This window comes from Pleurodeles waltl, chromosome 12 (genome assembly GCF_031143425.1).
Source record: "Pleurodeles waltl isolate 20211129_DDA chromosome 12, aPleWal1.hap1.20221129, whole genome shotgun sequence".
NCBI classification, from domain to species: Eukaryota; Metazoa; Chordata; class Amphibia; order Caudata; family Salamandridae; genus Pleurodeles; species Pleurodeles waltl.
Genome location: NC_090451.1, coordinates 491,180,761 through 491,192,819, shown reverse-complemented (window position 1 = coordinate 491,192,819; position 12,059 = coordinate 491,180,761).

Below are 12,059 nucleotides of genomic sequence, written 5' to 3'. Positions count from 1 at the left end.
TACCGTTGGCGTACACACCACACAGGGAGCAGCCCTATGCACTAGGCCATGCCCAACCATTTAATAAGACAGTCCCCAGCCCATAGGGTACAATGCCTAACACCATCAGCTGCACACCAGAAACCCACAGGACCCTGCCCAGTAGTAGATGCCCATTAACACTATTGGGGTAGGAGTGCTCCAGAGCCACCCCAACAAGGGACCTACCCTGCCATGTACGCCCTGGCCTAGGGGCACCCACAGCCCACATCCCCCACCCAGGTACCTCCTAATGCACGCAAAGTCAGGTTTCAGATTCAGTACTCACCCTCTTGTGGCTGCTGTGATGCCTTCAAGAGCCCATCCAACTCCGGATAGGCCACTGCCAGGATCGGAACATCAGGGGGGTCAGTGTGCGACGGGCAAGCCTTCCTCATTGGGAGGCCAGCCCCAGCTGGGCCTCCACCGTCTTCTTTGCCCAGCGGCGCAGTTCCTCCCACCTATTGCGGCAATGGGTGCTCCGCCTGTCAAAGACCCCCAGGGTCCGCACCTTCTTGGCGATGGCACGCCAATTACCCTTTTTCTGGTGGGCGCTGACCTACAGGGAAAAGACAGCAGAAAAGGGAATTAGTCACCCGTCCGGACCGTCAGACTCAGTACCCACCAGATCCCACCCATCCCCTGACGCACATACATTGACCACCATACATGCTGCGATCTGGCCAGGATGTCTCTGCCCCCCCCCCAACATGTGGCTTACACACACAACAATCCCTACATTCATGGCCCACGCATCATGCTCACAGTGTACTCACCTGTTCGTCTGGAGGACCGTAGAGTAACGTGTACTGGGGTAGGACCCCATCCACCAGTTTCTCCAACTACTCCGCAGTGAAGGCAGGGGCCCTTTCCCCAGACATATGAGGCATGGTCGCTTCCGGACACAGGTCACAGCAGCACTTGCAGTGTAGGTCCTCTCCTGTTGAAGGTCAAGTAGCAAGTGAGTGAACAGATAGAAAACGGCGGTCACGTCCGCGGCGGTGCGTACCATCACCACCGGCGTACATTGCCATTGGCTCCTGGAACCCATAGGGCCCAATGATAACCAAGGCGATTTTGCGCGGTGGTCATAGACCGCCTACCGCGCCAGCGCACAACGCCAGCGCAATTACCACATTTCCACTTGTCCCTCCTCACAGGTCAGACAGCCGCAATTTCAGGGGGGCACAGGCCATGGCACCTAAATGCGTCACAGCAGACATTGGCACGGCAACTGATTGGCAGATTCACATTGTGTTTCTGTACAGTAAACAAATCATCATTAGTGAAATAGATGTGTGAATATGACCCTCTGCTCACCGTTCTCTTCCATAGGCTTCAACCGTTGAGGCAGAATATGAGATTGCGGCATGCTCGGGTGTACACACCCCTGGTGGACCTTGTGACAATGGAGGACAGACACATTATCATTACCTACAGACTTAATCGGGCCACAATCCAAGAACTGTGTGCGCAATTGGAGCCAGACCTGATGTCAGCTATCCGCCAGCCCACAGGTATCCCCCCTCTAGTGCAGGTCCTGTCAGTGCTCCATTATCCAGCAAGTGGTTCCTTCCAAACAACAGTGGCCATGGCATCAGTGATGTCTCAGCCAATGTTCTCTAACGTGTTGACCAGAGTGTGGTCTGCCCTGCTGAAACACATGCGCAACTACATTGTGTTCCCCCCAGGTGGAGGATTTGGCCACAGTGAAGGCTGACTTTAATGCCCTGGGACATATCCCCAACATCATTGGTGCCATTGATGGTACACATGTGGCATTTGTGCCCACCCCCCGGAGAAATGAACAGGTTTACAGGAATAGGAAAAGCTATCACTCTATGAATGTGCAGATGGTGTGTTTGGCGGACCTGTACATCTCCCAAGTGAATGCCAAATATCCTAGCTCTGTGCATGACGCCTTTATCTTGAGTAATAGCAGCATCCCATATGTGATGGGCCAGCTCCAGAGGCACCGGGTGTGGCTAATAGGTGAGCCAAAGGTCCCCACACACTATGAGTAAGTGTCTGGGTATAGGGTTATCCCTAAGAGTTAGTGTGTGTCTAACAGTTGTCCCTCGATATTTGCAGGTGACTCTGGTTACCCCATCCTCTCATGGCTACTGACCCCAATGAGTAATGCCAGGACAAGGGCAGAGGAACGTTACAATGAGGCACATGGGCGTACAAGGAGGATTATAGAAAGGACCTTCGGCCTCCTGAAGGCCAGGTTCCGGTGCCTCCATCTGACAGGTGGATCCCTGTACTACTCACCCAAGAAGGTGTGCCAGATCATCGTAGCATGTTGCATGTTGCACAACCTGGCCTTGAGACGCCAGGTGCCTTTTCTGCAGGAGGATGTGCCTGGAGATGGTCCTGTGGCAGCGGTGGAGCCTGTGGACAGTGAGGACGCGGAAACAGAGGAAGAAGATGTTGACAACAGAACCAATATATTTCAGCAGTACTTCCAGTGACACACAGGTAAGACACTGTTACTTCACTTTACATTTCAGTTATCTGTTGGACATTGTACAAGGCAGCCTCTTTCCTTATATCTATGGCCACTGACTGTACCCTTTGGCATCTCTATTTTCAGATCTCTGTGCCCCACTCTGGCTCCTGCTATGTGTACTGCTGCCCACCAAAGGTCATCCTAAAGTATATTTCACTGTACATTTGAGTTGAAATGCTTTGATAATGTTGTACCAATACATTTGTGAATCATTTGACAGACTCCAGATTGGTATTTGTTCCAAGGGTGTTTATTTAGGTGCTCATAAGTAGAGGGGGATGTGCAAGGGGCTGGGCTGATGGTGGAGGAAAGGTCAGGGTAGAGTCCAGTCTCTTGGTATCACAGGTGCATTGTCCAATGGGGCATAGGAAGGGGGGTAATGGCAGTTCAAGGTGGACAGGGTGATAGCGTGGGACAGAAGGGTGACAATCAGGAGAGTCTTAATTCCTGACGGGGTTCTTGGCAATGTTCTCTGGCTTCTGCCTCGATCGCAGGGACCGTTTGCAGGGTGGTTCTCCTACTGCAGAGGGTGGGGTGCTGGTGGCCTGTTGGTCATGTGGCGGGGTCTCCTGTCCACTAGCGCCGGCGGAGGTGGAAGGCTGACCCTCGGTGTGGCTAGTGTCAGGCGCCTGTTGTTGTGCCACTGCCTCCCTCATGGTCTTGCCCATGTCAGCCAGCACCCCTGCAATGGTGACCAGGATGGTGTAGCTTTTGTTAGGTCATCCCTGATCCCCAGGTACTGTCCCTCCTGCAGCCGCTGGGTCTCCTGCAACTTGTTCAGTATCTGGCCCATCATCTCCTGGGAATGGTGGTATGCTCCCAGGATGTTGGAGAGTGCCTCATGGAGAGTGGGTTCCCTGGGCCTGTCCTCCCCCTGTCGCACAGTAGTCCTCCCAGCTTCACTGTTGTCCTGTGCCTCTGTCCCCTGAACCGTGTGCCCACTGACCCCATGTCCCTGATCGTTCTGGGTTTGTGGGGTTGCCTGGGGTCCCTGTAGTGGTGGACACACTTCTGATTGACGTGTCCTGGGGACAGTGGCATGGGCCCGCTGGGTGGGTGCTGTGCTGGTGTTTCCTGAGGGGGGAGGCTCTGTGGTGGTATGGGACTGTGGCAGGGGAACGGACTGTCCAGAGATCCCAGATGGGCCAGGTTTGTCATCCTGATCCAGGTGTGCAGAGCTGCTGTCGTCACTGTGGGCCTCTTCAGGGGGGGACTGGATGTAGCTGCCACCTCCTCTCCGGTGACGAGGAGTATGGGTCCTGTGGGGATGCAAATGCATTTTTAATGTATCTGCATGTGCCATCTTGTGCATGAGTGTGTTTCCCTGTATGATTGTGATTTCCCTGTCAGCTTGGCCTTGTGTGAGTGGTGATTTTGTGGGCTGGGTGAGTCTCTCTACTGGGCATGCTGTGGTGATGGGTGTCCATGCAGGTCTGAGATGGGTGTCCATGCATTGGTGTAGCATGCAGGGCTTGGTATGGGGATGGGTGGGTTGTGATGGTGGAGTATATGTGAGGTGGTGGAGTGATTGGGCTGAGGTTAGGGGTAGGAGTTTGTGATGGCATGCAGGTAGCGTGGGGGATATAGTAGTAAAGATATGACTTACCAGAGTCCAGTCCTCCTGCTACTCCTGCGAGGCCCTCAGGATGCATGATCGCCAAGACTTGCTCCTCCCATGTTGTTAGTTGTGGGGGAGGAGGTGGGGGTCCACCGCCAGTCCTTTATACTGCAACCTGGTGTCTTGCTACCATGGAACGCACCTTCCCCCGTAGGTCGTTCGACCTCTTCCTGATGTCATCCCTGGTTCTTGGGTGCTGTCCCATGGCGTTGACCCTGTCCACGATTCTCTGCCATAACACAATCTTCCTTGAAATGGACGTATGCTGCACCTGTGATCCGAATAGCTGTGGCTCTACCCGGATGATTTCCTCCACCATGACCCTTAGCTCCTCCTCAGAAAATCTGAGGTGTCTTTGGGGTGCCATGGATGTGGTGCGAGTGATATGTGTGAGGATGTGTGGGGTGATGTGTTGGGGTGTATTCCGTGATGCGTGTGGATGGTGTATGGGTGATGGTGTTCTGTGCCTCTGATTGAGTGGGTGCTCCTGGCTTGTCTCTCTCTGCTTGCCATTTTTTTTCTCGCTGTAAGGGGTTGTGGGTAATGTGGGTGTGTGTTTTATAGTGGTGTGGGTGTGTGGGTGTGGAGTGTGTATGTGTGTCAGGTGTGTGTAGTTAGAATTGTCTAATGTGGTGTAGTTTGGTAAGTGTGCGTGTATTTTGAGCACGGCGGTGTGTACCACCAACAGTTTACCGCGGTTGAAAGACCGCTGCGGTGCTTCGTGGGTCGTGATACTGTGGGCGTATTCCTGTTGGTGTAACGGTGTAGGTTTTTCTATCGCCAGTTTATCACTGACCTTTGGTGTGGCGGACTTGTGTGGGTGTCTGTTTTGTGGCAGAATTCTCAGTGTGGGTCATAATACCCGTGGCGGAATACCGCCGCGGGCACGGTATGTTGGCGGCTGTCAGCACAGCAGTAGGTGGCATTTACCGCCCGGGTTGTAATGAGGGCCTATGTCTGATAGTGCTCATGTGTATGGTAGGTTGGAGAGATCCATCATTTCAGTACAGTGCCTACAGACAAAACAGATATGGACAGTTAGTAGGCAGCTGCAACATATGTCTAAGTCACTGCAGTACCTGGAGAAAGGTCAAGGCCTTTGGTTGGTGGCAATGAAGAGGACTGTGTGCAGAAAAAGAGGCACAGCCAGTACCTGGCAAGGCTTGATTCCTTCACCCATTTCCTCAACTGCCTGGCAGTAGCAAACAAGCCCTACTGTGAAAATTCAGACTGACATGAGGCACTGCTGTCAGGACGTTACATGTGGGCTTGTGCAAGCGACCACAGCCCTACAGAATGTTCAGACCCACAACCTCTCTGTCCCCAACATCCTGCCCCCACCTGAAAGCGAAAAGGGCTCTAGCCTCAATGTCACACCCGTTCAGGAGGCATGCAGTGTCAGACGTTCACACAGACACACTTCTGAGTCTGGCATATCACCAGTTCCACAGCCCAATGTGGTTGACAAAGCAACTAAACCCAAAAAGAAGTGACTCAGAGTGAATGAATTGTCTTTGTTTTGCATTTGTCACTTTTGTTATACATATAGTAACTTATACTTGTTACTTACTCAAGGATACAGTCAATCCTTAAGTGTTACAATGTTGTTGCTACCTGCATTAAAGGTGGTGTCACAGTTATGCACCAAGCATTAGCATAATTTGTAATGTCTCATTATGTGAGAAACTAATTTATCTTACCACTGAAATAATTATTTGTGATCTCTGTGTGTCATGCACATGCCCTCCTGCTACACCTGTAGCAGTGGTAACTCATCATCAGAGTCACTATCTGGCTCTATGGGGATGTCGTGCAGTCCAATCTGCATTGCAAAATTGTGCAGTATAGTACAACTGGTGATGATTTGCAGGATGTTACTGGTCTGCATAACAGGGCCCCACCGGTTTTGTGGAAGCCGGACTTCAGGACCACAAATGTCCGCTCAATGATGGTGCGCGTTATCCTGTGTGCGCGGTTTTAGTGCCTCTCCCTTCTTGTCCGTGGTGTAAAGTATGGTGTGAGTAGCCAGGGCAATAAGACATGTGCACTGTCACTTCAGAGCAAGATAAAACAAATAGGTCACATTACACACACCTTGGTGCCCAATGTATACACTGAGTGTGCAAATCACTTACCAAGTAGGAAACCATCGCCAAATTCCACCTGTGCCAGTCGGTTGTGGATTCCACTGTGGTGGAACATGAAAGGGTCATGGGTGTTGCCTGGGAATCTGGCTACAAGGTCAGTAATGACAAAGGAGGCATCCCACACTACATGCACTTTAAGTGAGTGTTTGCTTTTTCCTGCTCCTGCAGATGTATTCAGTTGCTGATGGGGGACATATGGCAATATATGTGACATCTACACAGCCAATTACTTTGCAGAACTGGGCTACCCAGTAGAACATGAGTTTGGTTTGCTACAATGATTTGGGCGTATTGGGGAAGGAGATGTATTAATTGATCTTACTCACCATGAGGTCAAGGAACCGTAGAAGAACCTGGAGAAGGCACTTTGTGACACCCTTCCCGCCACTGCCATGACCCCGTTAACTGCCCAATGCTAATAGGAGTAAGGCAACACACTACCTGCAAATGTAGTGGTATTGTGTTGATTCAGAATGTTCGGGCCTGTAGCTGAGGTCGTAACTCTGCTAAAATCAAGTATTACCTGGCTACTCAATCTGTACCTATCAAGAATCTCCTCCTCAGTCAGTTCAAATAGAGTGAACCTCACCCTAAATATCCTCTCCTGTTGTCGCCTCCTTCTCTGCTCTCCGCTTGTGGATTCCTCACCTAATGAATTCTCCCAATGCGCCAGCATTCAATGGAAAATGTTCTTCCCAGCTCTTCACGTCGACGAGGATGTCGCAATTGCACGGCTCCGCACGCGACTCTGTCTAACGTCATTGTGGCAATAAGAAGTCCTCGCCGGCATGCTGACGTCAGTTTCACCATTTTTTTTAACGTGCCTTTGAGGCAAAGAGGTGAAAACCGACCTCACTAAAGCATATATATATTTATATAATATATCTATATATATATAGATATATATATATATAGATATATATATCTATATATATATAGATATATATAGATATAGATATATATATAGATATACTGTATATATATAGATATATGTATATATATGCTGCCATACGGATATAATACAAGTACAACATTTATCCACTTAAAAAATTAATCAAAACGTATATACATTTATAATAAAGAAGTCTTGGTATGACCCGACAGGCAACGGGGAGGCGTGTGGGACTGTGAGGAATCCACAGATAGCTACTGTATCCACCAGAAAAAGCATTACCAAAGGTAAGTAACTTGTTCTTCTGATGGATACAACTACCTGTGGATTCCTCACTTTATGAATAGAGTCCCAGTGCAGTACCGCACTTGGAGGTAGGTGTCTGACTGGTCACACCAAAAAATCCTGCAACACAGAACATGCAAAACAACCGTCCCTCCTGACTTCCGAATCCAAGCAATAATGCTTCGCAAAAGTATGGAGAGAAGCCCAAGTTACTGCTTTGCAAATATCCACTACAGGAACACGTCTAGCCAAAGCTGAAGTTGCAGACTTAGCTCTGGTAGATTGAGCTCTAATACCCTCAGGAGGAACCGTCTTTGCCAATGAAAAATAGATCTTAATGCAAAGAATCACCCACCTGGATATGGCTCTTTTATGGTTAGCTCTGCCTTTCATCTTGCCCACATACCCAACAAAGAGTTGGTCATCCAAACGAAAGTCCTTTGTTCTATCAAAATAGAAACTGAGAGCCCTTCTCGGGTCTAAGCAATGAAGTCTTTCTTCCTCTTTAGAAGGGTGAGGAGGAGGATAGAAGGATGAAAGAGTAATAGACTGCCCTATATGGAAAGGAGTAACCACCTTAGGAAGAAAAACCGCCCTGGTTCTCAGCACCACTTTGTCAGCATAGAATGGCCTAAAGGGAGGTTTGACAATAAGAGCCTGAAGCTCACTCACATACCTAGCAGACGTGATAGCAACAAGGAAAACTGTCTTTAAGTCCAACAACCTTAAAGTACAAGAATGCATAGGTTCAAACGGTGAACCCATTTAAAATGTCAAAACCAAATTTAAATCCCACTGAGGCATGAGAAACGGAGTAGGAGGAAACTTATTAGTTAGGCCTTTCAAGAACCTAACAACTATAGGCAATTTGAACAAGGAAGGTTGATCAGGAAGACGCAGAAAGGCCGACAGCGCTGATAAAAAGCCCTAGAAAGTCGGAACTGCACAATCCTTCTAAGCTAAATTAAAGGAAACATCAGCACATCAGACAAACTGGGTTTCAAGGGATCAATTTGTCTCTCTCCACACCAAGTCACAAATTTCGCCCATCTGCCGGCATAAACAGACTTGGTGGAGTGTCGCCTGGCTGATAAGATAACGTCCACCACTTCTGGCGGGAGAGAAAAGGAACTCCGATTGCCCCATTCAATCTCCAGGCATGTAGGTGCAGGCTCTGGAGGTGGGGGTGTAGAACCTGCCCCAGCGACTGCGAGAGGAGGTCTGGCCTGTGAGGGAGACAAAGCGGAGGGCACAGTGAGAGTTGGAGAAGGTCTGTGTACCACACCCTTCTCAGCCAATCCGGAGCTATTAAAATGACTTGAGCCCGATCTTGGCGAATCTTCCTCAGAACCCAAGGAATCAAGGGTATGGGTGGAAACGCGTAAAGCAACTGGCCGCAGTAAGACATCTGAAACGCGTACCCCAAATGCTCTTTGCACCGGATACTGGAGGCTGCAGAACGACGGGCAGTGCGCGTTCTCCTGAGTGGCAAACAGGTCTATCTGTTGAAAACCCCACACCCTGAAGATGTGAAGAACCAGATCTGGATTGAGACGCCACTTGTGATCGGCCGAGAAATGCTGACTGAGACTGTCCACATGTACGTTGAGAACGCCAGCCAAATGAATGGCTTGCCACTGTGCAAATCCTATGGTCCTGTACCCAGGACCAGAGCCTCTCCGCAGAGAAGGTACTACCCTACACCTCCCTGCTTGCTGATGTACCACATCGCTGTAGTGTTGTCCAGCAAGACCTGAACTGACTGACCAAGAAGGGACGGGAGAAAGGCCTTGAGAGCCAGACGTATCGCCCACAATTCTAACAGATTGATGTGAAACATCTGTTCCACTGCGGACCAAAGACCTTTGATCACCAGGTCCCCCAGATGAGCTCCACACCCTAGAGTGGAAGCATCCATTATGACCGTGGCCACTGGAGGTGGTAGAGCAAATAGTCTTCCTTGGGAAAGGTTGCTGACCACAGCCCACCATCTTAGACCCGTTGCTGTGTCTCTGGAGATCATTATCGACTCTTCGAGATCCCTTTTGTGTTGAAACCACTGCTTGCTGAGGCACCATTAGAGAGCCCTCGTGCCAACGTGCATGAGTGACCAACAGAATGCAAGAAGCAAACAGACTGAGCAAACGTAGGACCTTGAGGACTGGAACAATCCCTCCTTTTTGAAACATTACAAACAACGCCTGAATGTCCTGGATCCGCTGAGGCGGAGGATAGGCCCGATTCAATGTTGTATCCAGTACAGCCCGTATGAACAGGAGGCGTTGCGAGGGCTCCAGGTGAGACTTGGGCGCGTTTACCGTAAAGCCCAGGCTGAACAACAACTGCGTTGTCATTTGGAGGTGATGCAGCACAAGCTCCGGAGACTCAGCTTTGCTCAGCCAATCATCCAGGTAAGGGAATACCGATATTCCCTTCCTTCTTTGATTTGCTGCAACTACCGCTACCATCTTAGTAAGGACTTGAGGTGTGGAAGTAAGACCAAAAGGAAGGACCGCAAACTGGTAGTGTTGCGACCCCACCACAAACCAGAGATACTTCCTGTGCGACATGAGAATGAGGACATGAAAGTAAGCATCCTGCAAGACTACAGACACCATCCAATCCTCTTTGTTCAATGCCAGAAGCACCTGCGCTAGAGTCAGCATCTTGAATTTCCCCTGTTTGACTAACCTCCCACGCCGTACGACGCCATCTGGATAGAGAGCGAGATCGAGACTGACCTCTAGACGAACTACATCGAGAGTCGAGTCAGTGCCGCTTCTTATGTGACTTCTCGGATGACGAGTCTTTAGTCTTAGACCTCCGATGACTTCTGTGTCCTTTCTTCGCCTTAGCTAAAAAGAGTTTAGCTTCTCTTCCCTTAAGCACTTTCGGATTCATCCTTTGGCAAGACACGCACTCTCCTACATCGTGGACCGAACTGAGACACCATAAGCAATCCTCGTGAGGGTCCATGACAGAGATACGACCCCCGCACTCACAACAAGCTTTAAGTCCTGATTTTTTTTAGGAGGAGACATTGTAACACAGTACCATAAGACACCTTCGAAACAGTAGTTTCTCGAGAGCTGGGTGAAAATGGTTAGCGTCAAAGGAACAGAAAAAAAGGAACTGACGTCAGCACGCAGACGAGGACTTCTTATTGCCACAATGACGTCAGACGGAGTCTCGTGCGGAGCCATGCAATTGTGACGTCCTCGTCGACATGAAGAGCTGGGAAGAGCATTTGCCGTTGAATGCTGGCGCATTGGGAGAATTCATAAGGTGAGGAATTCACAGGTAGTTGTATCCATCAGAAAAACCTTAGTACATCTGGCTCTATGTGATAATACACAAGTACAAAGGACAGCTTGAATTCCTTTCAACTACAGGATGAACCAGTGTCCTTTCTTTTTATTGATGAGTGATTCTAGTCTTTCCATTTCTCTAACAAAACCTTGCACCTTTCTATTAGCGAATAAACCAACTTCTGGATGTGATTCATAATTACAAATACAAGTGTTTCATTCAGAGCCTACTGTAAATATAATACTTATAGGATAGGCTTCAGATTTACCAAGTGGCATATTCCTGGCAAATTTAGGGCCAATAGTACATACTTTAGAAATTGCGAGTTCCTAATTGCGATTCCATGCCAATTGCTAATAAGAATCACAATTTCAAATGTATGAAACTCTATTGAGTTTCATTTGCCATTCCCCGTGGGTCACAAATAGACCTCCCTCATTGATATTCATGAGGTAGGTCTCGTTTTGCGACCCACTGGATTTGCAAAAATCACTGGGATGGTGGCCTGCTGGGGTCAGCAGACCACAATGTCTGTGTCAGCTTTTCAATAAAGCAATCTTTTTTTTTAATGCAGTCCGTTTTCCTTAAAGGAAAATGGGATGAATTTAAAAAAGGAAATAAAAAGTTTTCTTTTTCCTTTTTTTAACAGTAGGCAGTGGTTCGTGAGACCACTGCCTGATTTTAAAAAACGCTTTTACAGACAGTCAGAAAAGATAGGGTTTGGAAATGGGTTACCACCAATTTCAAATTGGTGGTAACCTAGGAAGGTTTTGCGACCACATTTCAGTGCCAAAACATTTAAACATACCACTGCGATTCGGTATTAGGAAAGGACGCCCTAAACACACCCCAGCCTAATACCAAATCCTATTGCAAAATTGTGATTTAGTAATGGGTTACCGAATCACAATTTTGCATTAGTACATACCAAAAGGCATTTTAGCAGTCACAAACTTTGCGACTGCTAAAAATCTTTGTACATTTGGCCCCTAGTCACTAGGCTGTGCGAAATTACTTGGCCCAAATACTCGTCCTCAGGCATGGTTTAAAAGTAACTCGTAGGCAAGAGTCTTAATTTCAGGTGCAAAACCCTTTTGTGGAATGACTGTGGGGAACTGTTAATAAGAATGTCACTCCCCCAGTTCTTTTTGATGATTTACTGTATTTCAAGTATAGACGACAATAACTGTTACCAGAAATGCATTTGTTGCCAGACCGGATGGCCATCAGCACTTGAAGAAGAGATCTTCAAAACTGGGGGATCTGATTTGATCTCGT